Source organism: Amphiprion ocellaris, chromosome 12 (assembly GCF_022539595.1).
Source record: "Amphiprion ocellaris isolate individual 3 ecotype Okinawa chromosome 12, ASM2253959v1, whole genome shotgun sequence".
NCBI classification, from domain to species: Eukaryota; Metazoa; Chordata; class Actinopteri; family Pomacentridae; genus Amphiprion; species Amphiprion ocellaris.
Window position 1 is genome coordinate 16,320,475 of NC_072777.1, and position 11,487 is coordinate 16,331,961.

The following is an 11,487-nucleotide window of genomic DNA, read 5'->3' on the forward strand; positions in this document are numbered from 1 at the left end:
TAAAGTATAGAAAAATGAAATTTATTAACAGTATTTAAAAATTTACACTCTTTCCTCACTAAAAAACCCTTGGTGGTGATGCCAAGAAATAACTCGGTAGTAAGTGGCACAATATTAATCTAATCCTCCAGGGGCCCCCCTGGATTAGTTAAGTTTGCCACCGAAAGACAGTCACTAGGCACAGGGCTGAGGGCTTACCAGGCAGAGATGACTAACTGAAGGGGGGAAGGGAAGGGTCCTGATGCACCACACCACATGTGAATAAAACAAAACCATTGACGGACACCCAAGTGCACTACTGTACAGGGAGTGAAGGGACCACCACCGCCGGGGGAATCAGTCAGCCACCAGCCACCTGGCCCAACAGCTCCTGTCCAAGAAAAAAAGAGGGAAACTGTTAGTCACGGGAAAACGAGGCAAATCTATATAGATCTCAAATAAGCTACCCAACACCACACTAGGCTGGGCCCAGGAGGTCACCACCAAGGCCAATTATGCCTTCATGCGCCCCTTACTACCTCACCCAGTCAACCCAATAAACCAAAAAAAGAGAAAAAAAACTAAATTTACAAAACCAAAAAAAAAAGATAACTGGATAACTTAAACACACAATCGCAACAAATAAGTGAATGAACAATATATAAATAACAAAACTAACGAAGAATCCCAAGATCTATACTAATAATTCTAATACTAATAATTCTAATACAAAATTTTTTTTAACACTAATAATAACAACACTAATAATAATAATAATAATAATAATAACAATAATACTCTCAATAACTGGTGTGCTGGGCAATAGGCACGTGCACACCAAGATTGTTGTTTTTTTAAAACATCATACAACAAAACAACAACAATAAAACAACTGCCGATGAGAAGAGAGCTTGCCGTGATGAACCACAGACAGAACAGCAGCAGCCCGCTTCAGGAGGTAGAGCCACCCGTCAGTGAACCCGCAGCTTGTCAGGCAACAGAGGAGACAGCCGCAGAAAAATGCAGCCCAATCACTGCCAACAGCAACCAGAAACCATAGTCATTTCACATGCAGCCCAGCAAAGACGCAAAAAAAAAAAAAAAAAAACGACAGAAATGAGCCAGCCTACCTCAAAAGTCCAATGCAGCGCATGGATTATTATGCCTGGCTCCGAGGCCACACACACACACACACACACACACACACGGCTCCCGGCCTTCAGCCAGGATATGGGCCGACTCTGCTAGGAAGCAGAAAGTGCATCAGGCACAGCACTAATATCGCCCAGCGATAGAGCGACTGTGTCGGAACATACCAGACGAAAGGGAATAGCGAAAGCTCGACAGCCAGCGTCTCGAAACCACCACACAGATCCACACCAAACCACGCTACTGATGTAGCCCTCTGGCTCCAGGAAGAGGAAAAAGGATGCACGTACAAGACACGCAGCTCTCTCCCAGATATAATTGGGCATGGCACCGCCCCGCAAGCAAGGTGCATTAGGAAGATTACTCCCACCTGCGCAGACCTGATCCGATACACACAAGTGGAGGTGGACTAGGCCATCCTACCACACCTACCCCCGACTTTTGCATCGTCTCCCCGATGATGGACCTCCAGGAGGAACCTGAAGAGTTAACACCAAGGCCGGTGGAAAGCAGACTGGACATTAGACACAGCTCTTGAAGGTCCAGCAACTTCACGGTCAATGCAACCAACTGGCCGTGGAAGACGATGCACGTTAGAGTGTTGGCCAGCGGTGGATCGGCCTGTCTGACGGACAGCAGGCTGGCTAACACTGACTGATTCTGGTAGAGATGGAGAAGAGCCCAACATGCAAGCACCTCCCAGCACCAAAGGTGTCCCAAGAACAGGAGAATCTCTCAGTGGAATCGCTGCAAGAGGCTCCATAGAACCTGCATTGCTGGTTACAGGTGTGGCCGATGGCAAAGGGGTTTCAGGAACCAACACCCATAGGTCGTCATCACTGGAAGAGTTACCCTCAGCACTGCTGATGGCAGCGGAGGAGCAGGAGGTGAAGCAGGAGTAGGACCAGGCAGGTCAGGCCCTACTTTGGCCTTTAACATGTTGCGATGCACATTGCGCACCTTCCCCAAGTCGTCCGCGGAAGCAATGGTGTAAACTGCACCCTCGCCGCGTGGGACTCTCAGCACTTTGTACACCACAGAACTCCAAATGTCACTGATTTTATGCCAGCCCCTAGCACTATGGTCTCGAAGGTAAACAAGCTGGCCAACTCGCAGAGGCTCATCATGGACGCGCTGATCATGGTGCTCTTTATGGCGACCAGCAGCTGCTAACAACCGATAATGAGCCCCCTTGAAGGCTACCCTGAACCTCTCCTAATGCTCGGCTACCCAGTCCTGCACCTTCCCTGGCACAGGGTCCTGGACTCAACCCAGCAGAAAGTCAACAGGGAGCCTAGGTTCACAACCAAATATTACAAAGAAAGGAGACTCTCCTGTAGCCTGATGAGGGGTGGAGTTGTAACAGAAGAGCACCTGTGGGAGGCAGGAAGCCCAATCTTGTTTCCGTGAAGTTGGCAGGGTGCGCAGGAGATTGTGTAGGGTTTGTTTGAACCGCTCACATTGTCCATTTCCTGCGGGGTGGTATGGTGTTGTACGGGACTTCTCTACCCCATACAAGCAACAGAGTTGCTGGATCAAGGCCGTCTCAAAACTACGGCCCTGGTCAGAGTGAATGCGACTTGGTACCCCAAACTTAAAGAACCATTCATTCAACAAGACCTGGGCAACAGTGGGCGCACGCTGGTCCCTAGTTGGGACAGCCACAGTGTATTTACTAAACACATCGGTCATTACAAGGACGGTCTCCCAACTATTTCTGGAGGGCTCCAACACTGTAAAATCAATGGCCACAATCTGGTTTGGCCTAGATGCAAGCAAGTGGCCCATAAAGCTGTGTGGAACGGGCCCGGAGTCCTTTGCAGCCTGGCAGTGTTCACATTCCCTAATCTACTGCTTTATGTTGGAGCACATTCCTGGCCAGTAACAGCGCTCTCGTACCAGCTCAGTAGTCCAATCCATACCATGGTGGCCATGTTCATGATGGAGCTGTTTCAACATCTCCTGTTTCAGGAGAGCCGGCAAGACCACCTGGAGATTCTCCTCCCCCCCATCTGAGCGAAAAACCCTGCGGTAAAGCACACCATCTTTTTCCACCAAACGATCCCACTGTCGCAGCAGCGCCAAAGCTGGCTTGGACCTGTGTCGCCTCTCATCTGGGGTTGGCCGAACTTGCCTCCTCCAAAAGACCAAGACCTCTTTCAGGAGGGGATCAGACTCCTGCAACGAACAAATGTCAGAGAGAGAATGGAATGGAAGGGCAGACACCATGGACTGGGTTGCTGGAGCCGCTGAGACTAGCAGAGCAGCTTGCTGAAGAAAAGCTGGAACTGATGTACCAGGTAGGACCTGCTCAGCCAAGCTAGAGCCTGACACATACTGCGGAGAAAGGGCATCAGCATTTGTATTGCTGCGACCAGACTGATACTTGATTTCAAAGTCGAAAGCAGCAAGCTGGGCGACCCACCAGTGCTCTGTGGCCCCCAGTTTGGCGGACTGGAGATGGCTTAAGGGATTGTTATCTGTGAAGATAACACAGTTATGTCCCAACAGATATTCGCGGAACTTCTGTCATTGCCCACTTGAGGGCAAGAAATTCCAGTTTCATAGAACTGTAATTGGCCATATTACTCTCAGTTGGTCGGAGACCACGGCTAGCATAAGCTATCGGCCTAACACGACGCTCCACCTCTTGCAACAAAACAGCTCCTAGACTACTGTGACTAGCATCAATCTCCAGGATGAAGGGACGACAGAAGTCTGAGAGGACCACTGCTCCAATACAGACAAAGGAAAGGTCACACAGGTACGACAGACACCAGAGACTGACGCGATTCCAAATATAGAAAAATGAAATTTATTAACAATATTTAAAAACTTACACTCTTTCCTCACTAAAAAACTCTTGGTGGCGATGCCAAAAAATAACTTGGTAGTAAGTGGCACAATATTAATCTATTCCTCCAGGGGCCCCCCTGGATTAGTTAAGTTTGCCACCGAAACACAGTCACTAGGCACAGGGCTGAGGGCTTACCAGGCAGGGATGACTAACTGAAGGGGGGAAGGGAAGGGTCCTGATGACACGCGAACAAAACAAAACCATTGACGGACACCCAAGTGCACTACTATACAGGGAGTGAAGGGACTACCACCGCCGGGGGAATCAGTCAGCCACCAGCCACCTGGCCCAACAGCTCCTGTCCAAGAAAAAAAGAGGGAAACTGTTAGTCACGGGAAAACAAGGCAAACCTATACAGATCTCAAATAAGCTACCCAACACCACACTAGGCTGGGCCCAGGAGGTCACCACCAAGGCCAATTATGCCTTCATGCGCCCCTTACTACCTCACCCAGTCAACCCAATAAACCAAAAAAAGAGAAAAAAACTAAATTTACAAAACCAAAAAAAAAGATTGGATAACTTAAACACACAATCACAACAAATAAGTGAATGAACAATAAATAAATAACAAAACTAACTAATAAAGAATCCCAAGATCTATACTAATAATTCTAATACTAATAATAACAACACTAATAATAATAATAATAATAATAATAATAAGCAGAGTTTGCCGCGATGAACCACTGACAGAACAGCAGCAGCCCGCTTCAGGAGGTAGAGCCACCCATCAGTGAAGCCGCAGTTTGTCAGGCAACAGAGGAGACAGCCGCAGAAAAATGCAGCCCAATCACTGCCATCCGCAGAAACCATAGTCATTTCACGTGCAGCCCAGCAAAGACGCATAAAAAAAAACGACAGAAATGAGGCAGCCTACCTCAAAAGTCCAATGCAGCGCATAGATTATTATGCCTGGCTCCGAGGCCACACACACACACACACACACACCCGGCTCCCGGCCTTCGGCCAGGATATGGGCTGACTCTGCTAGGACGCAGAAAGCGCATCAGGCACAGCACTAATATCGCCCAGTGATAGAGCGACTGTGTCGGAACATACCAGATGAAAGGGAATAGCGAAAGCTCGACAGCCAGCGTCTCATAACTACCACGCAGATCCACGCCAAACCACGCTACTGATGTAGCCCTCCGGCTCCAGGGAGAGAGGATGCACGTACAAGACGCGCAGCCCTCTCCCAGATGGGAGCGTGGCACCGCCCTGCAAGCAAGGTGCATTAGGAAGATTACTCCCAGCTGCGCAGATCTGATCTGATACACACAACACGAGTGGAGGCGGACTAGGTCGTCCTACCACACACAGCTTATTTCTCGCCTCAAATGCTTTCAGAAATACCTCTCGCTGAAGTGTGTTCAAAATAAAAGAGAAAGTTTGCGGCCGAGCCACTGTGTTTATCCGAGTCATCTACCGGACCGTCAAGCTGAAAGTGCTGTCACGTGACCGAGTAGTGGCCCACTGTTGCTCGACCGCTGTCACGTGACAATGCTGTGGTCCGCTAGTGACCGCCCGCCATCCGTGCAATTTTCAGATGCGGTGCGTTGCCGTGCGGGAAAATCGCATCTAGTGGACACGTGGCTATAGTCCTCTTCGTCATTGTTGACAAGACTTGTGTGAAACCTGTGGATTCACCCGATAACCCACCTCAAGACCCGCCTCTTTTCACATATTAAGCAAATCACAGTGGTCATTCGCGCCCCACCCCACCCCCCGCTCCCACACACAGGCCGTTTCTCAATTCTAAGAACGCAAGTCCGTACTCGCGTACTTGGCGAGAACGGACTTGCGAATCATTCTCGCAAGTCCAGACTTGCGAGACCACGAGAACGCATCGAGGCTGAAGTGCAATTTGATCACCAGCGTACTTGATCACGTCACCGCCTCGGTTCATCTGCTCAGGTTATTTTCACCGTGAAAAACAACGAAATGGAACAGAAAAAAATAATACAGCCCTGCGTATTCATGGTTTAATATTAAAATAGTTACTGTGTGTATATATTCAGGTTTGTGAGATTGTTATACATCTTTTTTTTTTTAATGTTTTAGAGCCGCTGATTTATTGACAGCTGTAGTTTGTGATGAACTGATCCGTCTCATTCTCAGTTCTATCAGTGGATCCACAAAAACTTTTCAGATACTGATTGCTGAAAAAATATTAAACCTTCACAAGGACACCTAATAAATAGGATGGATGGTTTACAGTTTTATTATTAACATGACTAAAACACATGAGTCTACATTCTACATACATACCTGATGTTTGTCCTCCAACATCCAGAGATTTATAGTCTGACAGATACACAAACATCACTACACTTTAATGTGATCACCAGGACTTCTGCATGCTGAACATCATCACTCATTGATGAGAGAATATTTCATGTTAACTATTGTACTCAGAGCCTCAATACAGGTGAGCTCCTACAGGTGAGCTCTTCTTCTGCCTGTCAGGTAATAAACCAGAAACCTTTTCAAACATCAGCAGCATCTGATCAAACAGGTCTGATGTTAGAGGAACATTTACTTCTGGCTTCAACAATTCAATTCATTTTTTGAACACAATTGAAAAATATTTAATGCAAACTGCTTAAATACAATTCAGCATTTTCAATCCTTCAGTTTCCATGAACAGCATCCTGCTGGTCCAGATGCTGAAGATGGAGCTCTGTGGAGTCTCCCAGCAGTCAGTGAGGATCCGGGTTTCTTCAGATGTCTCTGGAATAAAATATTGCTTAAATGTTATTTTTACTGCACAGTAACAGTCAGAAAAATAGAACAAAGTTGTACTACAGGTAATGAAGACAATAATTCAGATGCACACAGTCAGCGATCGAGTAAAACATTAACAATATTATGTTATGAATATTAACTTTAACTCCTTTCAAGCCCATTTTTCTCTGAACAATAAAAAAAAAATACACCATGAGGCCAAAATGTGACCGTTAGATAAATATAAAACTACTTATATCCCCGTTTAACCGCTATGGAACCGTCAGAGCCAGCAGCAGATTTCTAAAAGTCTTCCCGACATCATGCTGCTCTCGGCGGCTACAGTGAGGCTGACCGTCCGCTCATAGCCAGTTAACCTGGACACTCACATCTCCGAAACCGCTGGAGTAAATTTTTAATCAGGCTTTATCTTGATAAATTGACCACATATTTGACATTTACACAACTACTTTCTCGCCTGAAATAATCTGAAAACTACATTTTGTATCATAATACAATACGTATTCCCAAAAACACTTCTGTTACCTCTGAAAGTTTCCTCCTGGGCCTTTGAACGCTGGTCGGCGCGAAATGCATTATGGGTTATTTGGCCGCCCCAAGTCCGCACAAGTCTGGTCCGATGCAGTATCGATAAATGTGGGTGGAGCGAGAACACTTGTCTAGGCACATCTGCGATCACACCACTGGTGGGACACAATTGTACCGGATTTCAGTTGAAGGCTGCTGTTCTGTCCAAACTGTCATGAGACATTGACATTTTTATTGTGATATACCCACCACTGTTGTTAGCTTTTGTTTCAATAAATTGTTTGAGATGAGGAAATCACTATTGCATGCTTCTACTTAAATGCCCTACTTTCATGATATATTATAAACCTTTTTACATTTTCTGTAAATTTCATCTGAAAGATGAATAACTTTTTGTGAGCAGTGTATGTATACACATCATGTAAGCACACTTCAATAATGTATCTGCTGCAGTAGTGCAGTTTATCTATCTAGCTTGGTGTGGAAGTAAAAAAACAACATATGTTGCTGATATGTTTCAGACTGAAATCTGCTTGAAGCACAACTGATTATCTGTCAAAATGTGTGTAACAGAAGTGTGCAAAGAACACTGAATAAAGTCTCTGTAGATTATAGACAAAACTTGCATCTTTCATCACAAATATATTTTTATTCACCCAAAGTGCAAGAGTAAAATACAAGTGAACTTAAATAGCTAAGAAGGAAAAGAATTTACAAAAAAAGTTTTTTTTTCTAGAAAAGGCAGAAGTAATGGACAATGCAGTTTATTTCTGGGACAGTCACTCCAGCACCGACACCATGCGTCCCATCAGTCCAACCAAAGTGTTTGAATTTCCATCCGTCCTCTGGATCTTCTGGAGCATGGCAGTGGTCAGGTCTTGGTGTCTTCTGATCTGTTCCAAGAACCGTTTCTCTGACCTCTCCAGATACTGCAGCAGAGCCACAGTAGCATCCCACTTCCTTTTTCCTAGTAATATTGATGTGGGACTATTGTAGCTGGCGTATTCATAATAGGCTAACAGCAGGGTGTTTGAGAAATAAAACTTACCAGGATCAGGATCGGTGGTCTGTACGGCGGATTGCATCAACTCCAATGCTGTGGCATTGGGGCCCTGGTAGGAATCACGGAATGCAGCCAGTCAAAATGGGGGCTCTTTTTGGCAGACAACTGCTGCGTCCCAGCTCCTTTTTCTGGTCTGTGTAGTCATTTTTGAGCTTTTTAAGTTTCTTGAGGAGTTAGTCAAGGCTCCGCTCCTACCAGCTGCAGCCATCTCCTTCTGAATCATTTCGAACATCGGCGTGGTCCGAGAGGCTCCCTCTAACTTCGACTGAGTTTCATATTTAGACCACAGTGCTAGGAAGCTCTGGGTCTTGTGGGAATATATACTCATTAATGTTTGATAATGTTGGATGCTTACTGCTAAATTGCTTATAATAGTTAATCAGAAAGATGTATTTGCTAAACAGATATACAATGCTTATTATACTGAGTGATATTGATTCATTTCTAACACAGAGTGCCCTTGACATTTTTTCGAACAGCAGTAGAAAAGTAGTTTTTGTTGCTGTGCAGAGTATCATTGTTTTACAGGAAACAGAAGAACAACCAAGGCCAGGGGAGTGAGTCGACAGCATATCAGAGAAGGGAGGAACCGGAACTCGCCCAGCCGCCTGCACATCAACGCTTACATAGTCACACAACACTGTTAGAGTATAAAAAACTGGGTCAGGGAGAAATAGCCAGTCTGATTCTGCTTGAACTGACTGAACACATGTTGTCTGTTAGGGAAAGGCATTGTCGTAGTTTCTCTTAGACCTCAAGGATGTGCAGATGTTGAAGAAAACGTCCGTTGACACTGTTGCTTTTACACAATATGATTTTATTATATAATAAAGACAGCATCTGTTCAGGCGCCACGGAGACTTCAGAGCCAATGTGAAAATCCCACTTGAACAAAGGGCTGGTGGTCATTTTATACCCTTTGGTGACGTATGAGGTCACAACATCTAGTCTCTGTTAGAAAACTTGGTAAAAACAGGATACAGGATACCCCCTGTCAACCAGACCCCTCAATTCTATAGGGCCATCCATCAATATCTGGACAGGGAATCCCTGCATAAACATTACCTCAGCCTGTTTACGCAGGGAGAGAGGAAACATATGTTTTCCCATGAACTGCTGGTCAGCTAATAGAACAGACAAAACAGATTCCATTCTAATAACTTATCAACTAATACATGTCTCAGATCAGATACTACAGCATTTAGACCCAGAGCTCTGTATTGCACATTCAATCTTGGTGTAATAAAGACTCTTTTTGACCTGAATTGAATTGTCCTGACTACTCCATCAAAAGAACCGGAGGAAACAGCCTGACACATTGTTTTATTCTTTTATGATTAATTTCAGAATAGGCTGATTTCCAACAGTCTCCTCCTCAGACCACTGCTGCTTGGATTTGGCGTCTATATTTACCAGTTTTCAAAACACAAACACGAAACATTACTACTACTACTACTACTACTACTACTACTACTACTCGCTTGGCTGTTTAAAAATGGTGGTTCTGTGTTTTCCCTGTTGATCATCGGTCACTGTAACCCCGCCCCCAGTCCGTGACGTACTTGGTTCTCAACTCTAGCCCAGCAACGAGTTGGTGCCCGAAAAGCTCCAGTTTTTGGAGCCTGAAGTCGGTGCTCAGCTGATGGAAACACAAAAAAACGGTTCCAAGTCAGGCACTGGCTCCGAGCCCGTACTGGAACCAGCTCTATCGAAAAGGGGGTTTAGTGACCCCTGTTCTAAGCCATACACCTTTCCCCCGCCCCATACAACTTCACCGCTTCCTAACATAGAAAAGGTGAATTTATGACGGGAAAGTGAATGTTATGTCAAAGAAACATACTGATATGTATCTTTGCGCATTTTTAAGTGGTTATACGGAAATTCGGGACCTTTTCTAGTGGGTATACGGCGTATACCTGCATATCACGTAGACTACACCACTGGCACACACCTCTCATAAGTTATAGCCACTAGTTAACCACACAGCGTGCTGAGAGGATAAAGTATGCCAGGCTTCTATATGTTTGTATATGTTTCTTTTGTCATGGGCAAAGTGCATCAGACAGATGTATTATTTTACTGTCAAGTGAGTTGCAGTGTGTTTCCTGTGTTTCTAGAGGCAATGAGGCATAGGTTATGTTATTTCATCAAATCTATGTACATGCATTTCACATAATTTTGGACTATTGCAGTATAAATACAATAACAATAATAATTAGAAGAATTTGAATTGTGATTTTCTCAACCTCTCATATAAACATATCAGTACTTGTTTATAACATTTGTATATACAGACAAATTAAATCTAATATGCATAAATATAAAATATGTAACTTTTATAACTTTGTTGTCTCGCACAAAGTGGATAGTCAAACTGTAAGGACTCCAGGAAGAGTAGCCACAGTTAAACAGTCCAGTGTCTAATGGTGATCTAAATTCAACTTCAAAAGAATAATTTGTCACAAATACATTACAGCACTGTGAAATGTTGCTTTTCACTAATACCAATTGGGGCAGAGTGCAGGGTCAGCCATAGCCCCCCTGGAGCAGGAAAGGTTAAGGGAATTGCTCAAGGGCCCAACATCAGGGTTTGAACCACTGACCTTCTGGTCAGTAGTTCTGAGACTTAACCGTTGCGCCACTGAGGGGGACCCTCATATATTAACTTCCTATGTCCTAAATTAATGCACAGCTTGAATTATGGCTTTGTGGATATGGACTGTACCTCCACCCCTCCTTTATTCTGGTCTCCCCATTAATATTCCCCTTTCAGTTTATGAATGAGCAAGTAGTCCTGTGTAGTTCAGCCTGGCTGCAGCCTCTCAGCAGGAGTCTCCTACAAACAATCAGCAGTATGACAGGTCACAGTCAGCCATTTTCAGTTAGTGAAGTTCAGTCAGTTAGTTATCTTTGCATCTTGTCATGATCACATAACACTTGTTTAATCAGCTACTGTCTCTCCCGTGCTCTTTTTAGTGTCTACACTTTCAGATCAATTACAGCCCACCTCCAGTGATATCAGCAGCAGCCTCCTCACCAACCCCCTCAACAGAAGCTGTTCAGTCTACCCCATCAGGTCAAACATAGACTGCCCCCTAACAAAGATATGAGGTGTGAACAATTAAATGGTATATCATGATTCCATGTTACATTCTTTATGAAT

The 11,487-nt window shown here is 44.8% G+C and overlaps 1 long non-coding RNA gene across 2 annotated transcripts; it reads right to left on the reverse strand.

Annotated features, from left to right (window-relative positions):
- Positions 1 to 5,335, reverse strand: LOC111564599 (uncharacterized). Of its 2 annotated transcripts, XR_002745795.3 has the most exons (3): positions 5,048 to 5,335; positions 4,121 to 4,283; positions 1 to 370 (listed from the first exon to the last, which is right to left on the reverse strand). It is a non-coding gene; the product is annotated as an uncharacterized LOC111564599 (long non-coding RNA). The 2 variants fall into 2 exon arrangements; XR_008603564.1 differs by having other exon boundaries at positions 1 to 4,283.
- Between the last annotated feature and the right edge of the window lie 6,152 nt (positions 5,336 to 11,487).